Source organism: Diabrotica undecimpunctata, chromosome 2 (assembly GCF_040954645.1).
Source record: "Diabrotica undecimpunctata isolate CICGRU chromosome 2, icDiaUnde3, whole genome shotgun sequence".
Classification (NCBI taxonomy): domain Eukaryota; kingdom Metazoa; phylum Arthropoda; class Insecta; order Coleoptera; family Chrysomelidae; genus Diabrotica; species Diabrotica undecimpunctata.
This window is the reverse complement of record NC_092804.1, coordinates 1,729,499-1,744,063: the sequence shown is the minus strand read 5'-3', so window position 1 is coordinate 1,744,063 and position 14,565 is coordinate 1,729,499. Positions and strand designations below refer to the sequence as shown.

Sequence of the window (14,565 nt, the reverse complement as noted above, 5' to 3'; positions counted from 1 at the left end):
CTTATTACTTTACGAGATATTTTTAGTTTTCTTCAAATTTCGGGAATAACTTCAATTTTTGTAACTAAAATATCTTAGTCTTGTGTAATAATATAAAAAAAATATTATTATTTATACATATAATCAATATATAACTAATAGAAAATATAAATCAAAACAGTTTTTAGAATAATGTATATCAACAGTATTCTTCAACAAGAAGCTTTTAGTGTAACAACGGTAAAATATTGGGCTTTGAAAAAAAAAATAGTTTTTATATTATTTTTAATCGATCTTTATGACTAGTATTTAATTTTAAAAATGAATTTTTTTGTAGAACATTTAACAGATATAATCTGCATGCATGCAGATTATATCAACCACAAATCACCTATCCGTCGCCGATTTGACAGACGCAAAAACAGATGAATTGACAGACGGAAAAGATGGAAATTTAACAGTTGACATGACAATTGACGGCTGCGAAAAAAAAATTAACAGTTGACATGACAACTGGCAGCTGAAAAAAAGATAAAGATTTGACAGACAAAAAGTAAAAGGACTGTGACAGCCGAAAAGAAAAACAGGACCACCATTAGTGGGTTGTGATATCAACGATTCGATTGTGTGCTTTTTGTAAATGAGACAACATTACACAATAATGGAATAGTGAATAGGCATAATTTTCATTATTATGCATCAAGCAATCCCTACTTTATTATCCGTTATAGTCAAACTAAGTGGTCTATAAATATTTACGGTTATATTGTTGGGAACTACATATGTGACTGGCCCACTTTTTTTGATGGCCGTGTGATGAATGGTTCATATATCTGGATTTTCTGAATAATCACTTGCCATTACTACTGCAAAATGTTCCACTTAATATTCGACAAAGTATGTGGTTCACCGTTGTGGTGGTAAGGCACAATGGTGATTCAGTTCGTCACACTGCTCGTATTCACAATCAAACTTTTCTGCGAGGTGTATAGGCAGAAGAAGAACAACTATAAGACCACCAAGATTATCGGAATTGTCAACAATTGATTTTTTAATATGGGGCTATATTAGAAACCTTGTTTGTCAGCCTTCAACAATGTCAGATGATACGAAAAATAGAATAAGAGAAGTTTTTAATAATATGAACTTACAAATTTTAAAAAATGTGATTCGGACATTTGACTATCGGTGTGTATAGATTTAGTGTGTGTTACGATCCCTGTACACCTAACCCAGAGGTAGAAAATTTGTCTCTACCTATATTTACTTAAGATAAATGCCCTTAGATAATTTCTTGATCTGCAATCCTTATGCCATTAGTGAATATTGGATTTTATTGACTTTGCTTTAACATTGCAAGTACCTTCAAGGGAAAGAAGCAACAAAACTAAACCATTTTCATTATCATATAGAACAACAAGCTTTTTGACTGGTTTGTATAATTAATTCACGATTTGTTTAAATCACAAAAGCAAAAAGTTTAACAATATACCTAAAATTCTTCCGAATAAATCAACAACAAGTTCTTTTCTATAATTATTCTCATAATAAATTATCAGTTTCAACTTTCGTAGCTATTATAATATTAAAAGAATACCTCACTATTATCGACGTCCTACATTTTCGGTACTTTCACTCTCAAATATTTCAAATGCGGTCCATCCATATTGGAATTTCTACTTAATTGTTAATATATTTGTGACTGTGGCATACATAAAGATGGTAATCAACAGAACATTAAATAGTAATGATATTGGTGAATATGTAGAGATCAGTAGGTATCCTAGTTGGTGATTAGTAACTTTAATAAATGTCAAATTTTATTGAAAGTAAATATTTGAGACGTGAAGTGAAGTCTTAATTAGAGACTAGATTATATGCAAAATGCGTATACATGAAGAGCTCAGAGCTAGAAGTATGAGAGTCCAAAAAAACAAGTTTTGGGAAATTAGGTTTTTAAGTTTTAAAACTAGATATAAAAATAATCAACAGAAAGGGCACTTTCTGCTGAACGTGTATTTTATGTGTTTGGATTATCAATTTACAAATTACTATAAATATAAATTTATTTATCTTTTAATGTCATGAAATCTCAGGCTAAATAGATGAGGTCCACTATCGTGCTTAAAATGAAACTGAAAACACAGATAAGGCAGTCTATATTTTTAAAAGTAATATCATACAGATCTGCTCCTGTTAATTACACAAAACTACAAATACAGTAGAAGATTGTTAGTCATGGATCCAATAAAAAGCTTTAAGCATTCTGCCTTCTGGTAGTGCAATTTTTTCCTCTTAGGCTTAGTAACAATACTTTCTTTGTTTAGGCCATTAAAAGTCTGACGATGTACCATCATTTGAGAAACAATGCTTATTTGTCGTACAGGCCATGTTTTGAAAGAATAAGTTTTTGTATACAAAGGAGAAAGGGAGAAAGAAACAGTCCACGACTTAAATATTTCCTGGTTCTCGCAAGAAATAACTCTAAATGATGTTGGTTTGGATCTGGAGTTTTCAATAATTTCGTTTCACTCGGAAGGAGTTTCAACCATAGATTTTAGATTGACTAAGCCCATGTTTCTGTCACACTCGAGGTACTAGTGGCCTCTGATACGGAAAACGGCGTAATTTTTATTCTGACCTGCGCAGGAATCGCAAAAAAGATTCTGAGTCTGAAAGTTTATGTATGTAGAACAAGTTAAGTTGATAGAAGCCTACTAAAATAAACATCGTTATACTAATGTTTGAGACAGGCAGATTCTTTTGGGAATCCATTGCAATCGTTTCTTTTGTTTTGTCTGTTTGTGCTTCAAGCCTAGCACTCTTCTTAATTTTGTAAAAAAAGCAGCTTTATTTAACTGGAATTTTTTTTTGCAAAAAAGTTTTTAGATCACAGTTTAGTTTTGCAAGATCATTGTTCTAGCATAGTCATAGCTATATCTCGGAAAGGAAAAGGGATACAGGGTCCATCTTGGCATCATATTTTATTGTTAATTAATTGCTGTTGACTGGTATAATAGATAATCTTGAAAAGCTATCTTATCATCCCCCAGATCAAAACACACCCACTGGAACACGAGATACCGGCCAAAAAGCGAACCGCAAGGATTTAATTGCTAATTTATTGGCGAAGCTTCACGCCAAGAAACAATTTATTTCAGCAACCGTTTCCGAGAAACAATGGTTATGCTGACTTACGGTAAAGCTAGCCTAGCCATAGCTAGGCTACCAAAAGGCTACAGAACCCGGCTTATTTTATTGCTAATTAACTACCATTGGTTAGTACATTGACCAGTTTCCAATAACTACCCCACAATCCCCTAGCGCACAACTTATCCCCGGAAAAATCGAGGTACCGCCCAAAAACATTAAAACCAAAAAAGTGAACCGCTAGGAATTAAGTGCTAATTTGTTGCTGAAGTTCTACACCAAGAAACATTGTATTGCTGCTTTTCGAAAAACAATGGCTATGTTAACTTTGCGGTAAAGCTAGAATAGTCATAGCTATATCTAGGCAATGAAAAAGGTTACAGAGCCCATCTGGGCGGCATATTTTATTGCTGTTGATTTGTATATTAAACAGTCCCCAAAAATTACCTTATTATCCCCTAGAACAAGTTTTTTCCCCTAGGTCTAAGAATTGTTTATCATGGGTTGCCTCAGAGATCGGTACTTAGTCCTACATTAATTAATATATATTCTTCCAATATTCACTCACTTTTCTCTAATTCCATCAAATGTGTCCAATATGCAGACGGTATCTGTATATACTCCATTTAAGATACTTATGATGCTTGCATTGGGGTTCTAGAGAACGTTAGAAATACAGTGGTTTCAGAAACTGAAGAAATAGGTATGACCCTCTTTACACAAAAGTGTTCTACTATGTTTTTACCCGGCATAGACTAAGTTCACTGGGGAACCTTACCCTGTGTGGGCGTACAATGTCGGTAGTTAAGAAATATAAATATTTGGGTATCATACTTGACAAAACTACTATGGTCCAGTCATATACGTTACCCAATAAGCAAAAGCTAGAAAGGTTTTAATTTACCTAACTGCAAAACAAATCGAAGTTGGGGCGCAACCCCTAGTATAGATTTAATGTTAAATAAAGCCTATCTGCGATCTATCATTGACTACGGATGTTATTTATATGTATCTTCAAGTAATACCAACCTTAAAAAAAGATAGAGTTTAGTATGAATGTCTTAGAACTTGCATCAGTGGGATGATATCCTCGCCAGTGAATGCAATACTGGCAGAATGTAATGAATTTCTTTTGAATTTACGCCGTCAGTTATTATCAAAAAAATATTTGTTAAAACTAAAAGTCCGGGAATCAAATATAATCAACAGATTAAGTCATACTGTGAAAGAAGACTTAAACAAACCAGTATTAATTGGTAACTAAAAAATTCTTCCCCGGTCGCAGAAGCATTGACTGAGACCAATGGAGTCCAAAATTTGTTTGGTAGTTACAAATTACAATACATGTACACCATACCATTTAAATCTTTAATAAAAACACACAGAATTATAATTCCCAAGAATACTGAATCATGTCAAATAAACCACATCCTCCTAAAATCCATACTAGGTGATTTCTATAACAAAGCTCTTATATTTACAGATGGATCTAAGAAAAAGGAAGGTGTTGGTTGTGGGATATTTATCTAAAATACAAACCAATCATTAATATATAAATTACCACCTGTTTTGTAGTATTTATAATGCCGAGCTTTTTGCAATTATAAAAGGTGTTACCTGGTTAACATAAAATAACATACTCGAAGTAGTAATATTAATAGATTCTAAATCCACAAGGAAACTAAGTTCCTGTAGATGGCTGTATACCATGTACCACAAAAATGTTTGTTAAAATCATTTATAAAAGGTATATAAATTAAAAACCCAATCGGGCTATGTCATGAAGACAAAACGTTTTCGGAAACCATGTTCTATCATCAGTGTCTAGGTGTACATGTTTTGAGCCACTAAATATCTGGGTAAAAACCCGTTAAAAGTTATAGGTTACAATTTAGTTTACATTATTTAGTCTTATATATTAGGATGTTAAAGTTACCAGTAGATTAGATAACATGGCAATGTTATCACAGCATGACAAGTTGCATGGTTTATTTTAAAATCATACTGACTTTGAGGAAAAGCATTGGAATTTTATAGACGCAGTTTTTTGTCTCCCTTATGTATTGGTTGTTGGCTTATTTCCTATCTTTTATAATTTTTTGATTAGCCCTTTACATATGATATTGTTGTCATCTTTGAATTTCTTCTTGTTAGTGTTTCCGGATTGATTACGATGTTTTGTTGTTTCCTACCTTTATTCTTGTAAAATTCCTTGTTAGTAAATGACAATGGGTAATCATTTTTTGGTAAAACTTTTGTTGACAGATTTTTATTTCTGAAGTGCATTTTCATTAGAGCACGTGTTTCTGACTTTATCATATAATGATTTGATAATTCCTTTTTTTGATGTTTATGTAAACTTTAGTTGGATACCATGTATCCTCTTTTGTGATTAACACATCCAGAAAAGGAAGTAAATAGATATTTTCTTTTTCGATGGTTAATTTGATTGATTCTTTTTTGTTGTTAATGTCCATTAGAAATGTATCCAAAGCTTGTGGTACGTGAGGCCAAATGGACAAAAGATTATCTACATATCTCCACCATGCTGTGGGTTGTTTGTCTTATTTTTCTACAATGTTATGTTCGAAATCCTCCATGAATATAGCTCCTAATAATGGAGATAAGGCTGAACCCATATATTTCTTATATAATCATTTCTTACAGAAATTATTCTACTGCTTTTCGTGAGCACCTGGAAAGCAGTAAAAGTTGTTTGTTAATGTCTTCCAAGTGGATATCTTTTTTCTATTTTATTCGTTTGTTTTATTATTATATCATTACTTAAGTAAAATTTGTCTTTAATCTAAATAATTTCCAATTTAATCATAAAATTTCATGATTGCTAATACGTCTACCTTGGGATAGATCTTTATTTTTGCCTTCTCCTTTGTAGATTCTTCTGACAGGAGTTCATGGTTAAGATAGTTTTGTTATGTTTTTTCATTAATGTAAAACTTTTATCACCTTTTGTTGTGGTTGTTTATATCATAGCTAACTAATACAATGATTTGAACAACATCACATTCAATTATCGGAAGAGTATATATTTAGAATATTTAGGGGTATGAAGTGATATAACACCAGCTCTCATTACTTGACTGATAGAAACTTTTCTAAATTTATGTCATAAAAAAGTCGTCCCAGAAACGCACCTCTTAAAATAACTGGAGAGTTTGAAAGTGGTCAAGCTGCCAATACAGTAGGAAACAGATTTTAATTTTAAGAGTCCAAATTGTAGTAGGCTTGTAATTTTGTCCAGCATGACAATAATAGTAATGTTTATGTCGTAATCTTTTAAGTTTGTTAGAAAACCGACCACTGACAATGAAATAGCTAAACTAAACCATCTGTCCTTTCACCGTTAATGTACCACACTTACTTTGATCTGTTATTACCAACAATCCAAATAGAAATCCACAAAAAATGAGCTCGCACTAAACAAATCACATCATTCACTTTTAGACTTTCACTGATACACGAAAAATCAACATCGGATGTTGACAAAACTGAAAGTAAAATTGTGGAGATTGACAATTGTGAAGCACGTGTCAGTTTTCGAGGTCCAAACGGTTTCCCGTCCACGTAAATTCTTCGCCGAGCTGCGACTGAATGCGAACTACGAAGAAGAAAATATCTTTCAGCGGTACCGCGTTGCCAGTTTTTCTAGTTCAGAGTATAATGCAGGGAAAAAGGTATAAATGATTCTGAAATCATTTTCCTGTGATAGTTCTATATTATTTATTATATTTGTTGATGAAATACCGCAATTTTAATTAAAAATTTGGCATTTCGATTTCAACTTTGTAGATCGTTTTAAAAATATAGGATAAATTATTGTTTTTTATATACTTTTTCAGTTTTACTTTTCTTCACTTGGTCTATAACCGTTAGTTTGCTCTTATCAGTACTACTCTCAATGTTATTAAGTGCTTCAACACTTTATTAAAGTTTATTACAAATTGTTCCTTTCTTCGCCTCAGCTACATCTTCCGAAGCAAATATTAATCTTATCAAATATAGTAGTCTTAGGGACCCAAAAGAAAATAAAAAAATCTTAACACATAGTTTAAATGGTTTTGTTCAATGGAAATAAGTTCGACTGCTGTATCGATCTATGAGTTTGTTGTCATGGCAAGTGGATTTATTTGAGTTCTTTCTTTGTTTAAGTTCTAATAACGTCTTATTGGCGAATAACATGGCTATTTTCATTTTATGTTGCTGCATACTTTAATAATAGATGTAATAGATAAGAAAGGTAATCTAAAAACCGATAGTGACGAAATATTGGAAACATGGCGAAACTACTGTGGTGAGCTATATAAAAATAACGAGGTACCAGCAGAAAGTCAATGGCCATCTGATTACCCTAGAGAACCTACTGTCTTACTTACTGAAGTCAAAGATGCAATTAAATCGCTAAACAGAAATAAATTCCCAGGCATTGATTCAATACCAGGTGAAATATTACAGTTACTAAGTAACTCACCCTTTCTCTTTGTCAACCGTTTTCCATCCACTCCTGAATGTGGGTCTCTCCCAATTGCTTCCATCTCTCTCTATGTTGCGCCAATCTAATCCACTGGTTGCCTACCACTGCTCTTATATCATCTACCCATTTTTTTTTGAGGTCTTCCCATGCTTCTTGTTATCGTCCTTGGTCTCCATTCTAGAATTCTCCGTATCCACCTGTTGTCATTATATCGGGCTACGTGACCTGTCCAGCGTCATCTCATTTTTGTAATTTCTTCCACAATATCCCTAATCTTCGTTCTACGTCTTATCTCGGTGTTTCTAATCTTGTCTCTCAGTGATATTCCAAGCATGATTCGTTCCATTGCTCTTTGCGTTGTTCCTAATTTTTTAGCAGATTTTTTGGTAAGGACTACTGTCTCCAAGCCGTAGGTACAAACTGGTAGTATGCATGTGTTATACACCTTTCTCTTTAAGTTTACAGGAATGGAGGTGTTTTTCAAGATACATATATGCTAGTTTGCCGAAATCACCCCATGCCAGTTGTGTTCTTCTTTTAATTTCAGCATCTTGATTTGGTTTTCCTAGTTTAATGACATGACCTAGATATACATAATGTTCAACATTTTCTATGGTATGGTTTTGTATTGTTATATTTGTCTGGTCTCGGCTCTGTATTTTTGTTTTGTTGTAGTTCATTTTTAAGCCTACCGCTCTTGAAACTGCATTCAATTGTTGTAACATATCATTTAGTTCTTGGATATTATCGGCTATTAAAACTATGTCATCTGCGAATCTCAAGTGGTTTAAGTATGATCCGTCGACGTTGATACCCTTGTTGTTCCATTTTAGTTTCTTAAAAATGTCTTCTAGAGCAAGAGTAAATAGTTTAGGAGAGATGGTGTCTCCTTGTCGTACTCCCCGTTGTAGTCTTATGGGATTAGTTTTTGTGGTTTCGTCCAGCTTTATCTGCATGGTGGCATTTTCATATATGTTTTTAATTATGTTAGTGTATCTTAAATCTTACAATACGATTACAATATCAAATATCAAATACGATTCCGGAGTAAGTTCCCCAATCGGATCTCCGGGGGGGACAGTTATGAGTACCTATGAAAAAGAAAAAGCAGCAAAACCACAATATTTAAAAATTTGCACATGGAATGTGAAAACTATGGCAAGGAGTGGAAAAATAGACAATGCCATTCAGGAAATGGAAAGAATGACCATTGACATAATGGGAATAAGCGAGATGAGATGGCCCGGAACAGGAAGCATTGACAAAAAAGATCACAGAATATTCTACTCAGGGTCACTAGATGGAAAACTAGAGCATGGAGTTGGTGTGATAATAACGAGAAAAATTAGTAGATGTATTTTAAATTTTGTCCCAGTGTCCAACAGAGTAATACTACTGCAAATAAGAGCCAATCCAGTGAATGTAAACATAATACAAATATACGCTCCCACTGCAGATAAAGACGACGAGGAAGTAGAGACTCTCTACCAAAGCATAGAGGATATATTAGAACGAATACCTAAACACGAAGTCAGCATCATAATGAGGGATTTCAATGCAAAACTTGGGGCCGAACGGAAAACGTCTCTAATCGGACCTTTTGGGTTAGGACAAAAAAACGAAAGAGGTGACAAACTAGAAATATTCGCAGAAGATAACAAGCTAGTGGTTCTAAACACATTTTATAAACTACCACCGAGGAGATTGTATACATGGAAGGCACCAGCAGATAAACCCCATAACGTAATTAGAAACCAGATAGATTATATATTGGTAAATAGAAGATTCAGAAACAGTTTTAAATCTGTCAAAACATATCCAGGAGCGGACATTGAATCTGACCACATACCTTTAGTGGGAGTCATGGATGTGAAACTGAAGACAATAAAGAAAAAGTCTAGACCTAACTACGACATGACAGCCCTGCAAAATCCGGAAGTTAAAAAGCAAGTGGGGGAATATATTAACAATCAAGTTAAGCAACTAAAAGAAGAAAATAACATCCAACGAGAAATCAATCAATTCGAAGAAATAATTAAGAAAACTAAACAAGATCTGCTAAAACCAAACAAAGAAACAAAGAAGAAATTTTGGATGACTCCAGAAATCCTTCACTTAATGGAACGCAGAAGGTTAATTAAAGGAAATAAAGATGAATACAAAAAAATGCAGGCTTACATCAGAAGAAAAATAAGAGAAGCTAAAGAAAAAGAAGCTGTAGAGAAATGTAAAGAAATAGAAAGACTACAAGCCAAGCATGACAATTTTAATGTACACAAAAAGGTAAAAGAAATAACGGGTACTTTTAAAAAGAGAACACAAATGAAACTCATAGACACCAATGGAAAATTAATCATTGACACCCAAGAGATGAAGGACAAATGGAGAATATATTTGGAGACACTTTTTCAAGATCAAAGAACGGATTATAGGCATCCATTTTCAGAGAGGATGACGGGCCCGGACATACTTAAATCCGAGGTAGAAGAAGCAATAAAACGGATGAAAAGCAGAAAAGCTGTAGGGCCTGATAATATCGAGGCTGAATTTTTAAAACTCTTGGAGGATGAAGGAATAAATTGGATCACGGCTGTCTTCAATAAAATATACAATACAGGAATCATCCCTGATAAATGGCTAGAATCAGAATTCATAGCGATACCTAAAAAACAGGGGTCTAAAAAGTGCGAAGAATATCGAACAATCAGCCTAATGAGCCACATGTTGAAACTGTTTCTTAGAGTCATCCATGGAAGAATTTATAAGAAGTGCGAGGAACAAATATCAGAGAGACAGTTCGGCTTCATTAACGCAGTGGGTACCAGAGAGGCACTTTTCGGAGTACAGGTACTGATTCAAAGATGCAGGGACGTTAACTGCGACGTATACGCGTGCTTGATCGACTATGAAAAGGCATTTGACAGAGTTCAACATCAAAAGATGATAAACATTTTAAAAGAAGCAGACCTGGATGACAAAGACCTCAGAATAATTTCAGAACTATACTGGAATCAGACCGCATACATGAAAATTAACGGAGAAGAAACAGATCACATAAAAATACTACGCGGAGTTAGACAGGGATGTATTCTATCGCCGTTGATATTTAATATGTACTCAGAAAAAATTTTTAACGAGGCTCTTTACGGAATAGACGAAGGCATCCTTCTAAATGGTGAAAGAGTAAACAATGTTAGATATGCCGACGACACCATGGTGATAGCAGATAGTTTAGAGGGACTTCAGAGGCTAATGGACAGAATAAACGAGTACAGTCAACAGTACGGACTAAACATTAATACTCACAAAACCAAACAAATGATTGTCAGCAAGGAGAATATAAATGGGGCTCATCTATACATTAATGGGACGCAGATAGAGCGAGTAAAACAGTATTGCTACCTGGGAACTATTATAAACGAACAGTGGAGCAATGTACAGGAAATAAAGTGCCGCATAGGAAAGGCAAGAACGGTCTTTAACAAAATGAGCGCCATCTTCAAAAGTCACAACATATCCCTGGATACAAAAATGAGACATTTGAGATGCTATGTTTTCTCTGTGTTGTTGTACGGGGCGGAGGCATGGACGCTTACAGACACCACTATTAAAAAACTTGAAGCATTTGAGATGTGGCTTTATAGAAGAATGCTGAGAATATCATGGACAGCAAGGATCACGAACAAGGAAGTTCTAGAAAAAATGAAGAAGGAACCAGAGATTGTGTTTACGATCAAACGCATAAAATTGCAATATCTGGGACACGTTATGAGAAATCAGCACCGTTACTCCCTGCTGCAGTCTATATTGCAAGGTAAAGTCAAAGGTAAGCGAGGACCTGGTAGAAGGAGAATATCATGGCTGCGGAATTTAAGAACATGGTTTAAGAAAACCTCAACGGAGCTGTTTCGAGCCGCAGCGAGCAAGGTCATGATTGCCAATATGATTTCCAACATCCGAAACGGATAGGAACCAGAAGAAGAAGAATCTTAAATCTATACGTGCATTTTCTAGAGATTCAAGTTCAAGCACTGCCCATAATTCGATGGAATCGAATGCTTTATGGAAATCGACGAACGCCATATAAATTGGAACATTATACTTGGTGCATTTTTCTATCAGTGTTCTTACGGTGTGTAAGCGGTCTATGGTACTAAAATGTTTTCTGAATCCAGCCTGCTCGATAGGTTGATAGAAATCGAGCTTATGTGTTAGGCGGTTGGTTATGATTTTAGTTAGTAATTTATACAGATGTGATAGCAAGGATATTGGTCAGTAATTCTCGATGTTCGATTCTCCTTTCTTGAATAGTAGAATGATTTTGGAGTTGTACCATTCTTGAGGAATCTTTTCTTCAGCGATTACTTTATTAAATAAAATATTTAATACCTGTTTCATTTTTCTGCCAGAAATTTTCAACATTTCAACTATATTTATCCTCTCCCGGACATTTATTCGTTTTTATTTGATTTAGGGCCATTTTTATTTCATAGTCGGTTATGTCCGGTATTTCTTCTGAGCCGGTGTTAATTATTGTTCATTCAGTACGTCGTTGTTGTGGTTGTGTATTTACCGAGTATAATTAAGTGTAGAATTTTTCAATGGCCTCGCTTATTTCCTTTCTATCTCGGACGGTGACGTTTTTCTTTTTCTCATTTTTTATTTCTATGATTTTTGTTATGCTTGAGTTTTTTGTTTTCAGTACTTTCATATTGCAGTTATCTAGTAGAATATCTTTTATTAGATTGTTAGTATAGGTTCTATGATCGTTCCTAATTTCATTCTTCACGTTATTGTTTAAACTTTTGAAGCTGTCCGAAGTTCGATCTGTTCTGTTTCGTCTTTCTTGGAGTAGTTTAATTGTATTAGGTTGGAGTTTAGATGTTTTGGCTGTTTTCGTGTTAAAGCATATTTTCTTAATCGATGTTGTTACAGTTGATCACGATCCTCAGTAATGGGGAAACAACAAGAGAAAGAGATACGTCAATGGTAGATAGTGAAAACCACTTTTTGAGATTATAGGGCCAAGAAATTCTTAGTCTGCTTGGACCTCTTCTGCCTTTGCTTTTAATTTCTACTATTATATTACAGTATTATGGCGGTGTATGGTTTTTGATAACAATAATAAACTTTTTTTAAGTGAAAGACTTGATGCCAAATTTTTGACTCATTTCTTCTACCATAGCAACTAGTGTCTGTAGACCTTGCGTACTATCTTTGTCTGCGTTTCTTAAAGAAAAAAAAACTTTCATTAAAACTTTGTTATAGTAAACAGATCAAAAAACATCAAGTAAAATCCTCCGCAATTTCAGAAACCACAAAAATATTGGTCTCAACAATTGACATGTAAAAGAACAGATACTTTAAAAATTTAATACATCAACATCAAGCATAAAAGTTACTGAAAGCGTGCAAGTGTTGTCGTTTTTCTGCATGACAATGCTCGACTCCATCTGGCTGATACAATTTAAAATCTATTTGGACGTATAGCGCGGGAATTCCAGGAATATCCTACTTATAGCCCCAACTTATCGCCGTGTGATTTATTTGTGTGTTTTATTAGAACACTAATAAGGAATTGGATCAATTCTGATGCAAAATTAGAGATTATTGTTAAGAAATGATTCCTCAAATAATCTAAAAACATTTAATTAATAGGACGTTCATAGAACAGATTAAACATGAGCACTAATTTCTTAGTTCTATTGGAAAATTCCTTTGAATTTGTTAAATATTCTACACGGTTATCCATTAAATAAGTATAAATCTGGGGAGATCAACGTGCAATCAAAACAGAAACCCAAAGAGCAGAATCAAAAAAAAATAAGTAAATAATCTCTACAAATTCTTTTTATTCTCGTTTATTTCTTGCTGTTTTTAGCTTCGCTTAATCTCAATTTTCTCTAATCGTGTTCTCTAGTGATAGTTCTATTGTCTCTAATCTTCTTCTTTTCTAGTTAATTGCTTATAGGTTTTGAAACTGTTTTCTTGTGCCTTATTGGAATTTTCTTTTACATTTTAGATGACTTCAGGAGTCATTAAGCTATCTATTGTCATTAGACAAAGCTTTAAAAGTAATCAAAACTAAACTAGTAAATGATGATACATTGACAACTAGAACAATACTAAATGTGCCACTTATAATGGAGGTATTGATATTATGCACTGATAACACCTATTTTCGACTAAATATTGAATTCTATAAACAAAATTTTGATCTATCTGATCTATGGGCTCTGATTAATCTCCATTATTAGCGAATATATCTTCATCTTCCCCTGGACTAGATGTTCTTTGTACGGGCTCCACGTCTCCTCTTTTGCTCATAAAGTTAACTGAAGATTTTAACTGGTTTAGGGTGTCGTTTAATTATTATAATTTTGTTAGTTTATGCGGGAATTCGTTTTTGTAACAAGTTCATACACGTTACATTGCATTCACTCTGTACAACTACTGATATCAAGACGTGGGAATAAAAGTAAAAAGACAACATATTATATAGGAAGTAAATTCTCTCTCGCCAGCGAATTACTTCAATTCCAGTTCTAGTTAACGCCCTACCGAGTCATTAGCCTCAGTTAGATACATTATTCGTCAGATAAATAACATCTTTGGTATCTATAATGGTCTCTGCTGTGCTGATAGTTATCAAAGATTGAATTTACATGAAATAATTCTGCGCATGTAGCACTATCACAGTCGTCGGCACCTGTTAAACCTTTTCTCAATCAATCATGTGGCACAAATACTTAATCCGTATACAAATCAGTAGCGTGCTTTCAACTCTATAACTCGACATAGTGTTTCTTCTGTATTCATAAAAGAGTTTTTATTTATTTTTGTTTGATTTGGATTCTCATCACCTATCAACATGGATATCTACAAGGAAGAACACTAAAAAATATTACATAGAACCAAACTGATTAGTATATTTTAGAATTTGC

At 33.8% G+C, this 14,565-nt stretch overlaps 1 protein-coding gene across 2 annotated transcripts in view; it reads right to left on the bottom strand.

Moving 5' to 3' along the window:
* Positions 1-6,734, bottom strand: part of CalpC (calpain C) — an 81,234-nt gene extending 74,500 nt beyond the window's left edge. For both annotated transcript variants that reach the window (XM_072521182.1, XM_072521183.1), the window contains exon 1: positions 6,512-6,734. The gene's annotated coding sequence lies outside the window, so the exon portion shown is untranslated. The remainder of the gene's footprint in view (positions 1-6,511) is intronic.
* Positions 6,735-14,565: the final 7,831 nt, after the last annotated feature.